The sequence below is a fragment of the Microcebus murinus genome, chromosome 16 (genome assembly GCF_040939455.1).
Source record: "Microcebus murinus isolate Inina chromosome 16, M.murinus_Inina_mat1.0, whole genome shotgun sequence".
In the NCBI taxonomy this organism is placed as follows: Eukaryota; Metazoa; Chordata; class Mammalia; order Primates; family Cheirogaleidae; genus Microcebus; species Microcebus murinus.
The window spans coordinates 13,368,139-13,382,054 of record NC_134119.1 but is presented as its reverse complement, the minus strand read 5'-3'; the positions used below and the strand labels follow the sequence as shown (position 1 = coordinate 13,382,054).

Sequence of the window (13,916 nt, the reverse complement as noted above, 5' to 3'; positions counted from 1 at the left end):
CATTTTGTTCTAAGAACTATAGAAGTAGTAAGTCATTGCATCCTTACAACTGCCCCAGGAGGTGAGTACCATTTTTTACCCCCACTTGGCAAGTGAGAAAACGGAGGCAGAAAAGTCAAGCAAGATCCCACGCCACTAGTAAGTGGCGGAGCTGGGATTCGAACCCCGTCAACCAGGCACCCAAGGGAGCCTGCTTAGCCACCACACCATCCCAGGTTCCTGGGGGCTCTGCTCACCTCACAGTCTAGTTGGGAGAGTGCAAACAAAGAAAGATTTGTGGCAGCAATTTGCAACAATGTAAGTGCTAAACAAATGGATTGATACTATTGCAATAGTCTCGAACCTCTCTCTTCTTTATGAATATGTTTTTTAAAGTTTCTAAACTCCTAATAATTGATTCAGGCCATGAGCATTAGTGGATGAAACCACTAGACCTAAAGTTGATGGGGTACTTAGGAATGGAAGAAGCATGACGTTGCCACCTGAACCTGCGGGCCCCTACTGGCGTCACTAGGAGGGAGACACCTGAACACTGTGCACCTCCTGATGTGACACAATGGGAAGCACTCAGTGCCACTTCCAAAGCATTACTGTCCTCCCTCCAATTAATCTGGACCTGATCACATTTTAAAGCTAATTTATGGGAAATACAATGAAAAGAGAAATACATTAACAATTCCATTAAGAAGTAGGCAAATCTAGAATGTGAAATATTCTACAAGACAGCTAACTAGCTGCTTCAAGATGTCAATAGTCTGTGTAAAAAGGAGGAGGAGGCTATTCTAGATTAAGTAATTGTAAGAGACACAGTAAGCGAATCTAACGTGTGGACTGCTTTTGGATCCCGAATCTTATAAACCACCCATAAAAGGGCATGCTGAGATGATTGAGGAAGACAAAATGTGAACTGTGTTCAAGATGGTACGAGGAATTATTGGGAATTGTTTTGGGTGGGATAATAGAAAATGTCCATGTTTTTAAATGAAATATGGTAGAGATAAGAGACTTCAAGTTTGAATTTGTTTTAAACACTTCAGCAAAGAGAAAAGTAAAGAAACCCAAAGGCTGAAAAGAAACACATTCTGTGCAATGTTGAAAATTGTTGAATCTAAGGGGTGGCTGCACAGCTCTTCATTTCACCGTCGGTCTGCTTTTGTATAAGTCTGAAATTTTTCATTAAAAAACGCCTAGCCCTCACCATGAAACCATCTTACCAAAAAAAAGGTGGTTGGTGGGGGGTGGGCGGTGGAGGGAACCTCACTGCATGAAATTGCATAAAGTTGACCCAACCTCAAAACAAGAATAAAAACATTTGAAAACTCATGAATCACTGCTTGGCTCATTCACTTTCAGGGTAATGATGTAATTAGAGGAGATCAGTCATTAAAAAAGATTAATTTGGAGACATCTGCTGCTGTCAGTGGCAGATGGCAGGAGGGTAGGTCGTTCAAGGCATGGGCCTCAGCGCCAAGGCCTGGCTCTCACTCCATCTCTGCTACTTACAGCTGATTCTAGGAAAGTGCCTTAAACTTGGGCTTTTGCTTTCCTTATCTTATAAAATGAGATCAAAATTCTACCAACCTCACAGAGGTCATTGGGAAGACGAAGGAGGCTCAGCTATGAAAAGCAGCACTTAAAGCAGTGCCTGGCTGGTGGACAGCACTTAATACGAATGAACCCTGATTACTTTCACTTTCACGGTGGTCACTTTTTCATGAGGGCAAAAATAAGGATTTGTGCAGAGGGAAGACATTCTAAAATTTTATTCCTAATGTTCAATTTCTCTTATCCCTTTCTTCAATATTTCTCTCCCACCGGTTCCTCTTTTCCCCAAATTCAAATGCCCTTGCTGTATAGACTCAGAACAATCTTGCCACAGTCTAAATGGGTCTCACATGGGTCCAGGTCACTGCGATGGGCTGCGTTAGGGGTGAACAAAAGGAAGAGGAGCAGTGAAGGTTTCTACTGAGAGTAGGGGCCGTGACTTTGAACTCAAAGCAAAATGCCTTTGCAGCCAGAGAATTCTGTGCCCTTCCTCCTACTTGCCTGCCTGGCTCTTGGTGGGGTACCAGGACTCCCCAGTGGCCTCCAAGCACTTGATGTTCTCCAGCCGTTCTTGGCAAGGGCGAGCCTTCCCTTACAGTAAGAGTCCTTGGTGTTTTGCTCTGTGCCTTGTTTGAGTGGTTGTGGGTTGGGATGTTGGTTTGGTTTGGATTTTTTTTTTTTGTTTTTAATAGCTCTGCATGAGAAATATTCTATAAAGTTCTGCATTTTGCTCCAGGGCCCTGCTGAACCCAACCAGAAATCAAGCAGAACGTGTGTGGTCCTGTCTCAGTCTGTCGCTGCACATCGGGTGCCTTTTTGGAGGCTGCCTCTATGTGGGCCTAGAGGATATTGGAACACGCATTATAAAATGCAGCCATCTGAACTTGCATCATGTGTCTAAAAAAAAAAAAAAACACCATCTCAAGAAGTCACCTGCTGTGTGATTTCGTTTGTATAACATTCTCAAAATGACATTTCAGAGATGGAGAACAGATTAGTAGTTGCCGGGGGTTGGGGGTGTTGGGTTGGGGGCGCGAGGGTGTGTGTGCCTACAAAGGAGTGGCACAAGGAAAATCTTTGTGGGGATGAAATCGTTCTGTATCTTGATTGCAGCTGTGGTTACACGAATCCACACGCAAGCTAAAATGACACAGAGCTACACACACGCACCAATGTCGATTTCCTGGTTTCGCTACTGTACTGCAGTTACGCAAGATAGAATCACAGGGGGAAATTGGGTAAAGGGGACTTAGGATCTCTCTGTACTACATTTTTCAACTTCTCGTGAATCTACAATGATCTCAAAACGTTTTTTTAAAATCCCATGGACAGCAAAAACTGGATTAGCCAAATGACAGGCCCTAGTCTTATGTGCTAGCGACAAGGACAGAAGCATAGTAAAAGCTCTCTTATTGGCCGTCTTTATTCAGAGCCCACTTTGTCGTTTGGCTGAGAATTTACCAAGCACCAGTGAGAGAGGTTAGGCTGGGACTGAGCTTCAAGACCCGGGCTTGTTTTCCTTCTGATATTACACTCCCCAGAACTTATCCTGCTGGGCTGAAAGATGGTGCCCTGCGTAGGCTGCTGCAGGAGTGTTTGAAAGCAATTATTTATGTCTTCCTTTTGGATAAAAGCTTTCAGACCAGGCAGCAGAAATACCACAAGGGGTGAAGAAATGGGACATGGCCATTGGGAATATAAATTGGATCAGCTGCTCCAAGGGACAATATGCAAATAGATTTTGCAATTTTAAACTGGGGGGCCCAGCTATTTTACTTTGGGATATCACTTCTAGAGACCTGCATGCCTATGCAGCCAAGAAGGCCTATGCCAGCTATTGTGGAATTTTAATTATATAACAACAACAATTTGGGAAACCTGGGGACTGGCCAAATGAACTGTGGTATAGACAGATCTGGGAATACTATGCAGCAATTAAAAAGAATAGGCTAGAGCTCTGTGTCATGACATGGAATGAACACTAGGATATTTTATTATTAGCATGAAAAAAGTCCAGAACAAAATGTACAGATCAATAGCATTGAAAAAACACATTTATAAAAATAATACTGTATGTTTTTGTGAATATGCATGAGTATTTGTATGCATTTATGAAAGAAAAAAAGGTCTGCAGAGCTGTTGATCATATCGATTGTGGATACATCTGGCGGGAGGTAGTGGCCAAATGTAACTTTAATCTCATCTGAAATTTTAAAGTTTATTTACAAAGGTTTTGAGTGATTATTTGGGAAATCACAATTTTATTTTCATGAAGAAAGGGTAATGCGGCTTTTATCCAAGCAAGAGGAGGCACAGGCTGAGGCCGGCTGTGTTCTCTGTACCCCAGCTATTGGGGTCACCCATGGAGGAATTCCAACCAGGTCTGTATAGCAAATTCCACTCTGGGATGTCGAATTTGTGAGAGCAGGCACCTGTCTGTCTGATTCGACGCTGTGTCCCCAGTGCCTGGAACAGTCCCTGGCTCTTAGAAGGCCTCTGGGGTTTGGGGAGGAAGAAAGATGAAATAAATTAGTGACTGCGTGGCATCTTTGCTTTTTTGGTGTGCTATAGAAGCGGAAATCAGTGATCCTAAATGATCGGCAGCCTGACTTGGTGAATGAATCAATAAATGAAGTTAGTGTCAACGGTGCCTTCTTCATAGCCTTTGGAGGGGAATCTCAAAGCACCTTATTTATCTGGGGAGACAGTTCCCTGTGCGTCACAGCCCTGCCCTACAACTTCTATTCAATGGCCGCGTCCCCGTTTTAAGGAAGCCAGGGTGGGGAGGATGGCAGTGAGAACAGGAGGAGGGGTGAGAGTGGGGGAGGGGCAGTGCCCCAAAAGAAAGAAAGGACACTATTGCCGGAAGAGCCACCAGGTGAAAATGCTAGGAGCCCCCTGCTCCCATGATGCTGCTTCTGAAGCCACGACTTTCTTCTCGATGTTGCGGCGGTACACGCTCTGCTTTCTCCTCCTGCTTTCTTAGCGCAAAGCAGGACCAGGCAGAGCTTAAGAGCATGACGACCGTGATTAAAGAGACATCGGTGTCACTTGGACAGGTGCTTTGGGAGCACTTCTCCCTTCTGGAATGGCCTGGGGGACAGCAGTGTCCAATGTCCATGTGGCTCTGGCAGTGCCCTACATCCAGTGCTGACACCAGAAAGAGGAGTAACAGGGGACTCAAACTCGATGGCCAGAGGGGTGGGCAGGCGATGTGAGTGAGTGCAGTGTCGGGGTGGTGACAACGGTGCTGATCAGCATCTTTGGCACACGTGGCAAGCACTCCATAAAGATTGGTTGAATGAGTACGTTTATTCATACAGTACATTCATTCACTATACCACAAATATCTATTAAACAACTATCAAGGCCTAGGTTCTGCAAGAGATTTGGGGACTATAATGGTGGGAAAAAACAGACACAGGTCCTGCCCCTGGGGAGCTTACAGTCTGGTGGGGGAGACAGAGGGAAATTAGATAACTCACTAATACCAGGAAGAATGGTTACAGTGCCTGGCGTGGGAAAGAGGGACCTGGGCCTGTGGCAGCGGCTGCAGGGGACTGGCCCACGGGGGCGGGGCTGGGGGGTAGGGGGGTGGCCTAGGGAGGTCATCTCGGAGCCGAGGCCTCTGAAGGGTGAGGGGGTGGAGGGGGGAGTTCCAGGCAGAGGGAACAGCATGTGCAAAGGCAACGTGGAGTGAGAGGGAAGCCAGTGGGCTGGAATGAGGCATTGTGGAGGAGAAGCTGGGTCGAGGCTGTGTTCCCAAGCCTTCGCTTCACCCTGAGAAGGAAGCAGTCGGAGGCTGTAAGGGAGGATGAGGTGAGATGGGCAGGTGCTGTCACCTGCCACGCAGAGAACATATGGAGGGAGGCCAGAGTGAGCCCAGGGACAGGGACATGAGGCCGTGGTCGTCTTCCCGGGCAGAGAGGCTGGTGGCTTGGACCTGGGTGATGGCCGTGAAGGTGACCTTGATAAGACCTGGTGCCGGATTGGATGTGAGAGTTGAAGGACGGGGAGCAGTGAGGACAATCCTGGAATTTTGGTGTGAGCCACTGCCCCCCCCCCGAAATGGGGGACGCTGGGGCCAAGCCAGCCGGCCTGCAATTCACAGATGTATTTTGAATTGAAATCAAATGGAGGTGGCAGAGGCAGCCAGAGATGTCCAGGTTTGGGCCGCAGCTGCTGTCTGTCCAGAAGCCTGTGATTGCTGTCAGCAGGCTTCAGTTTCCAAGCCCTTGAAGGATGCTGGGAGCGGCCCCCTCTAAAGTGCCCCCTGGCCCACTGGCCATCTGTCCTCTGCCTCTAGCAGGCAGAGGCACTATCCTCAGCCAAGGTAGTCAGTGCACTCAGGGGGGTGCAGAAAGGTGAGGCCTGCCGCCTGGGACCCTCCATCTGCTTTTCATCCTTGCAGCCTTTGAAGCCGCCCCCGCCCCCACCCCCCAGCTGTCATCTCCCGGGCTTCTCTGCAACCCGTGCTCCCCGAGTGCTGTGCAGTCCCTGGGGACAGGGGTGGTGACAAGGGTAACAAATGGCCTGAGCCGCCAGCAGCAGCAGGCCAAGAAGGCCAGAGAGCGGGAGCTCTGAATGCCGCCTTCTTCCCTGGTGGGGTGTCAGGGTTTCGCAACAATGCAACACAATAAAGAAATTTTTTTTTTATTTTTGTAAATGAATTCCATGCCTTTATGCCGTCCTTTCCCTGACTTCGTGAAAAGGAAGCTCAGTCTTTCTCCTCCCCCAGATTCTGTTAAGCCTGTCTGATTTCTCTCTTCCCTCCCCTGCAAAGAGAATAAGCTGATCTCCTATTTCAGGTAATTGTGAGGAAAGGAGGGGGGGGAATGTGAGGGAAGCCTTTCCCCCCAGGTTGTAGGAGAACCCAACTCCACCCCTCAAACCACAATAGGAACCAGTGGTTTGGGGGTGATCCTCATGACAGTTTGCAGTGTCTACCTGGAATGAAACTAATTGTGTGTTTCACGCCTTTGTGTGAACGCAGATAATGTCAGTAGCTACCCTTTGTTGAGCATCCACTTTGCTCGAGCCTTCTCTCACTCAATTTTCAGGATAACCAGGTTGGGAGGGTGCTGAGATTTTCTCCATCCCTACAGAGCTAAGGCTCGATAAATAACTTGAACCAAACCTGATGCTCTGATTGGGTAGTTGAGTAGACTTCAAAGCTGGCTGGGCCCTGGGCGACCCAGCGCCACTTGCAAGCTAGGTTAAGAGCACAAACCCTGGAGCGAGACCACCTGGGTGCGAATCCTGGCTCCACCGCTAACTAGCCAGGTCACTCTCTGAACCTCAGTCTCCTCATCTCTACCTACTTCATAGGATGAAATGAGCCAATGCATGTAAAGAGCCTCTGTCCCCAGAGTAAGTGCTCAGTAAGTGGGAGCCATTTTTATTCCTATTATCTGTCAAATGAGCACTGCAATTAGGGCCAGGTTAAGACCTTCAGAGGCCTCAAACACCAAGGAGATCAGTTTCTCTCTCCTGTTGTCCCCTGTAACTCAAATATAAAACAATATGACCCATAAAACACAAAACTCACTGGGTGCTGATTCCGGTTTTTAAATAATTTTATTTTTATTTTTATTGATACATAGATGTACATATTTTCAGGGTGCATGTGATAATTTGATGCATTCATATAATGTGTAAAGATGAAATCAGGATAACCTTAAATATTTATCTTTTCTTTATGGTAGGAATCATCTGAATTATTCTCTTCTAGCTATTTTGGATGTACAAAATAGTTAATAGTTAAATTGTTAACAGTAGTCACCTTACTGATCTATTGAACACTAGATATTATTATTCAATATTATTCCATCCATCTAACTGTATGTTTGTACCCATTGATCAACTTCTCTTCATCGCACCCTCCCCCCACCTTTCCCAGCCTCTAGTAACCACCAATTTACTCTGTATCTTCATGAAATCCACTTTTTTTAGCTTCTCCATATGAGCGAGAAAAAAATGAGATATTTGTCTTTCTGTGTTTGGCTCATTTCACTTAATGACCTCCAGTTCCATCTATGCTGCTGCAAATGATAGGATTTCATTCTTTTTATGGCTGAATAATATTTCATTGTGTATATATACCACATTTTCTTTATGCATTCATCCATTGATGGGGCATGTTGAAATTTGAAAAGCTGCTTTTTAGATCCTCATGGTAGAATAGGTAAGTTCACCCAGCAGGGACAATGCATATTTTCCTGGTGCCTATGCTTTGCTCAGACCTAAATCTATGTTTAGTTTGCCTGTCAGGAAATACAGGACAGATAATTATATCTTCCAGAATGGTCGAGGGAATTAAAGGAGATAATGTAAAAGTGATCGAGAAAATTGCCTGGCATATAATAGGTGCTTGGAAATGAGAGATGTGATTAGAATTTTTGGAAGGGTTTTGTTAACTCTGGCTTGAGCTGTTTGTTCACATTCCTATACTCTGTGGTAGTTGCTTCTGCAGATCAGCAGGACCTGTAGCTGTGGCTGACAGCGGGAAAGACCGATTGTCAGGTTCTTAAGTCAGGGTGCTGTTTACTTTGTGAAAACTGGTATTTTGATTGCTTTAGCTTTGCTAGTGCTATTTGTTCATTTGCTTCCAGAGGATGATGTGTTTGAATTGCCATAGGTATGTCTGAACTTTAGATATTGCCTTGCCTAACAGAGATCTAGACTCAGTCAACTGCCTTGATTCCTTTTTGGAGTCAATACTATGCCAATTAATTTTGGAAAAGACAAACTTTTTAATTATCTTGGTGGATTGATCCTTTTATCATTACTATCTGTTCCTCTAAATCTCTAGTAATGGCTTTTATTTAAAGTCTACTTCAAGCTATGCCAGCTTTCTTTTGTTTTGTGTTTTATCATATGGATTTTTTCAGTGTTTGGCTTTGAATCTTTGTATGTCTTTGTATTTAAAAGGGGTCTGTTGTAATAAGTATGTAGTTAGTTATTTTAAGCCAGTCTGATAATCTTTGCCTTTCAGCTGATGTATTTAATCTGTTTACATTTGCTGTAATACTTGTATTTTGTATGTCATATCTTTATATTTATTGTTATTAAGTAGTTATTCTAAGTATCATGGCATAAATCCTTGATATATCTTAAAGTTTACTATAAAGTAGTACTTTTATTATTTCCAAGAAAATGCAAGGGCCTTTAAAACATGTTAACTACATTTATCCTCCTCCTCCTCACATATTTACCATTCTATGTTGATCTTCATCCTTGCTGAATTTTCATGCTTCCAGAACATTGTTTCATAATACTGATGGCAAAAACATCTTAGTTTTGGTTTGTTTCATTTTTATATGTTTTCATTTTTGAAGGATTTTTTTTTTTTGCTGGCATAGAATTCTACATTGGCACATGAAATGCCATTGTTTTCTGATTTCCATCATTTTTGCTGAAAAGCCACTTATCAGTCTTATTATTTCTTCTTTAAAGATAATGTATCCCTTATTCCCCCTCTGGCTGGTTTTAAGATTAATATATTCTTACACATGTACAGTTTGACTGTGACGTATCCAGGAGTGCTCTTCTCTGTATTTACCCTGCTTGAGATTCGTAGAACTTGTTTTGTTTTGTTTTGTTTTGACAAGGGTCTCACTGTGTCACAGTGTCTCCATCACAGCTCACTACAACCTCAGACTCCTGAGCTCAAGCGATCCTCCTGCCTCAGCCTCCAGAGTAGCTGGGACTACAGGCATGTGCCACCATGCCTGGTTAATTTTTTCTATTTTTAGTAGAGACGGGGTTCACAGAACTTCTTGATTCCATGTTATGATGTCTTTTATCCATCTTGGAAAGCCTTCTGTCAGTTTCTCTTTAAATATTGTTTCTGACTTGCCCTTTTTCTCCTTTCCTTCCGTAGCTCCCAGTGCATGAATGTTAGACCTTTACCATGCCTCACATTTCATTTATGCTTGTTTAAAACCTATTTTCTAACCTTCTTCCTGAGATTTGTCTGCTGACTTAGCTTCCAGTTCACTAATCCTTTCTTCTGCTATATCCAGTCTGTAGTTCAACTGGTCTCTTGAGTTCTGAATTTTAACCATTTCTTTTTTCAGTTCTGTAATTTTCATTTTTTTTTAAGATTCTAGTTTGCTAATAGCATTCTTCATCTTAAATCTATTTTTTATTATCACAGTCTTTAGGGAGTCCATGTTTGATGATTCCAATATCTGAACCTCATGTGGGTTTATTTTTTGTCTTGGTGTTTGATTATTTGGTCTTGTCTCTTTGCATGCCTGGTAATTTTTCATTCCGTATGAAAAACTGTAGAGACTCTGGAGGATAACATTTTCCCCAAAAGAAAAATTACTTTTCTCTTCTGGCAGGTGATGATGGTAGAGGCAAATCACTTTGATCCAATATGGGATTAAGATGAGTCAAGGCAGGATCTTTGTTTTTGTTGTTTTGTTTTGTTTTGTTTTTAAGAGACAGGGTCTCGCTCTGTCACCCAGGCTAGAGTGTAGTGGCATGATCACAGCTCACTGCAGCCTTGAGCTCCTGGGCTCAACCAATATTCTTGCCTTAGCCTCCTGAGTAGCTGGGACTACAGGTCCACACCACCATGCCTGGCTAATTATTATTATAATTATTATTATTTTGGTAGAGACAAGGTCTTGCTATGTTGCCCAGGCTGGTCTCAAACTTTTAGCCTCAAGCAGTACTCCCACTCCAGCCTCCCAAAGTGCTGGGATTACAGGTGTGAGCCACTGCACCTGGCCTGCTTGGTTTGCTTTTATTTCAAAGGAGCAACCTGTCACAGGTCTCAGTTAAAAGCTTGGGGTGTTAACAGGCTCCTCGTCCTTGATGGGTCATGAATCCAGTTTTTGCCTCCCTGATATTGGGAGACTGCCTAAAGCTCTGCTTAGTTTCTTGCCTTCTTAGCTGCCCCTTTTTGCTTGGCTTCTCTGCCTCTCACCCCACCCAGCTTAGGAATTAGCAAATGCCTCAAAATTAATAACTGTCAGCAACATCAGACTCATGTGTCTGTGGTCCTTATATTTCTAGGATCTTTGCTCCTGTGTCCTACCTGCCTTAGTAACCCTGCACCCTTGTCTTTGCCTCTCCAGCCCAATGAGACTGGAAAATGCTAAGCTGTTGCTTTTTTTCTTCTTTGCTTATAAATTGGCAAATGTCTTGAGGGGAAAATTGGTAGAGGTCAAACTTAGCTCAGTCTATTTTTCATCTCTGGGATCTTGGTCCCTCAGGCCCTGCTTGGTTGCCTTCTGATGCCTTAAAATAACATTTTATAGCTTTTATTTTTGAGCATGATAGTGAGACTGAACTAAAAATGCAAGCTATCCTGTCATAGTTGGGAAGTGAATTCAGTTGGACATGGTAATACATATTAGGAAAAATGGCTTCTTTTCCCTTTCTTCAATGTTGGAGGAAAATGCAAGTTTAAACTGTACAAAAAGACAGACATCAGATGAATTAAAGACTTAAAGATGAAAGATAAAATTGTAAGTTAATAGTTTGACATGTAGACAATTTTTTAAATCCCAGAAATAGAGAAAGAATTTTTATAACTAAAAAAACAAGAAATTATTAGGCAAATATGTAAAGTTTTTAATTCTACAAAAGGCACCAGAAATAAACAATCAAATGAAAGATTAAGAAATTTACAGCATCTAAAAACCAACAATGAACTAATACTTAGACTCTACAAAGTACTCCAGCAAATCAATGAGAAAAAATTTTTTAAAAAGTAGAAAACCCAGTAGAAAAATGGTTAAGGATAAAAGATATGAATAGACAGTTCCCAGATACATAGATGGCCCACAGTTATGTGAAATATGCTCAAACTTGCTAGTAATCCTATAACTACAAATTAAAACAGCTATAAGATATTACTTTCTACCCATAAGTTTGGCAAAAATTAGAAAGCTGGGCAATGCCAAGTATTAGCAGGAAAATTATGAAACTAGAACCTTTATGTGTTTCTGGTAGGAATGTACAATAGCACAGGAATTATGAAGAACAGTTTGCTAGTACTTGGTCAAGCTCTGTTCACATATACCCCATGACACAGAAATCCTCCTCCTAGAATATAAATACTCAATACATTTTAGGAATGTGTATATATACATATGGAGATGTACTGTATATTTTTTTAATGAAGATGAATGAAGATGTTCATTGCAGCATTGTTTGTTTTGAGAGATGAAGATTAGCTGGGTGTTCACCACTGGGGCAATGCAGAAATACAATAGAGTTAGGTGCACAGTGTGGAATTAGAGCTGCAAGTTAGATATCCATGCAATGAGATGGATACATACACATTTTAAAATCATAGTGCAGACTGAAAATAAAAAGCCTAATAAACAATGAGCTCTTGTGCACACTATTCATTAAATTAAAACACATAAAATAACAGGACATCATTTATAAGAAAACATATTTACATATTTAATACATTCGAGTCATTGTTTAGGGTATGGTGGAAAATGAAGATAAATGAATGAATTTTTAAAAATCTTGTTGGAAGAAGCTAATCACTCAAATATAGATTTCTTCCTTCCCTGTTCCTCTCTCCTTCTGTCCCTTCCTTTCTCCTATCATCTAACAGATGTTATTTGGATGACAGATGAACAAGATTCTGTGTCAGGTGCTATGGGCAAGATAAAGGAGATTTCTCCGTTGGCTTGGCCTTCAAGGATCTTGGGCAAGACTAGAGTCTAAGGTGACTACACTAAAGGCTTTAGTAGCAATACTCTGTCTGAGAGTTAAAACGCACACACGCATTCCTACTCTATGTAACATCATCAAGTGCTGTTTGGATATGCTAAGAGTTCTTAAGGATGACAGCAACACTCGGTAAACTAAGTAAGCTAGGAGACTGAGGCCAGAAGTGTCACACTGCTGTCTCTTTCCTCTGCAGGCTTTTCTGATAACACATGTGCTGTGCATCTTGAATGCAAATGCCCAGAGAGACCAGGAGGAAATACAACTCGGAAAAAGAGAGTCAAGTGCAAGAGAGTAGGGAGTGGTGGGGACTGTGGAAAACTGGAGCCCTATATACGCCTTGGCTAAACTGGGCAGCCACTATTCAACTGCAGCCAATTGTCACCATGCAGGAATGTGGCAATATTCTTGCATTTTTAAGAGAAGCTGAAAATCTAGATTTTATGTGAAATTGCCTCATCTTAAAATATTGGCAACAATTTCAAATATTTTTAACCCCAAGGAATGGGGGACTAAAACAGAGGTTGGCAAACTTTTTCTGCCAGATATTAAATATCTTTGGCTTTTAGGGCCACATATGGTCTCTATCTAAACTACTCCACTTAGCAGTTATAGCGTGGAAGTCACCATGGATGAGACAGTCCTCCAATGAGCAGGGACTATGTCCCAATAAAACTTTACTTACAGACACTGAAATGTGAATTTCACATCATTTTCACATGTCATGAAATAGTATCCTCCTTTTGATTTTTTTCAAAAACACGAAAGCCATTCCTAACTCACGGGTCACACAAAAACAGTCACAGCCTGGATTTGGGCCATAGTTCGTGCCAAGCCCTAACTAAAACAAACGCAGTTGAATCCCCAGGTACCACTTACCAGATTACATCCCCTGTTACTCCCAAAGCCAACCATTCTCCTGAAATTGGTGTAGACCATTCTTATACATACTATTGTCTTTTTACTGCCTGTGTCTGTATCCCTCAACAGGGTAGCCGGCCCTTTGTACCTGCAGGTTCCATGTCAACCAACCTTGGATCAAAAGTATTCGGGGGGAAAAAGCAATAAAAAATAATACAACAATAAAAATAATACAAGTTGTAAAAGAGTACGCTATAACAACTGTTTACGTAGCATGCGCATTGTATTAGGTATTATAAGTCATCTAGAGATGATTTAAAGTATATGGGAGGCTGTGCGTAGCTTAGATGCAGATACTTGGCCGTTTTACCTAAGGGGCTTGAGCATATGCTAATGTTGGTATCCGTGGGAAGTCCTGCACACAGTCACCCTCAGATTCAAGAAGCAGCTGCACTGTGAACTCGGTGGAAATGGCATCACACCGCGGATGCCCGTCTTTCTGCCTCTTTGCCCAACGCTCTGTTTGGCAGCTGTCCGCCGCGCCGAGTGGAACGCCAGCTGCCTTTTACGCTGCGGCGCTGCGGCCCACAGTGGGGACACACTGCCGCTAGCTGTCCACGCCTGGAGTAGAGGCTGCTGCCTACTAAGTCCTTTCTGTACAGGCATCATCTCTTTTCGTCTTCACCATGACCTTGCCAGGGAGGACTCTGATAATCTCCATTTTTCCAGATGAGAAAACCTTTGACTTCGAGCAGTTTGATGATTCATTCAAGGTAGTGAGCAGAGAAACTGGAATTTGAATTCAC

At 42.9% G+C, this 13,916-nt stretch overlaps 1 protein-coding gene across 1 annotated transcript in view; it reads left to right on the top strand.

The window, feature by feature from the left end:
* The window catches only part of EYA2 (EYA transcriptional coactivator and phosphatase 2), a 188,333-nt gene that overhangs the window by 23,883 nt on the left and 150,534 nt on the right, over window positions 1-13,916 (top strand). The window lies entirely within an intron of this gene.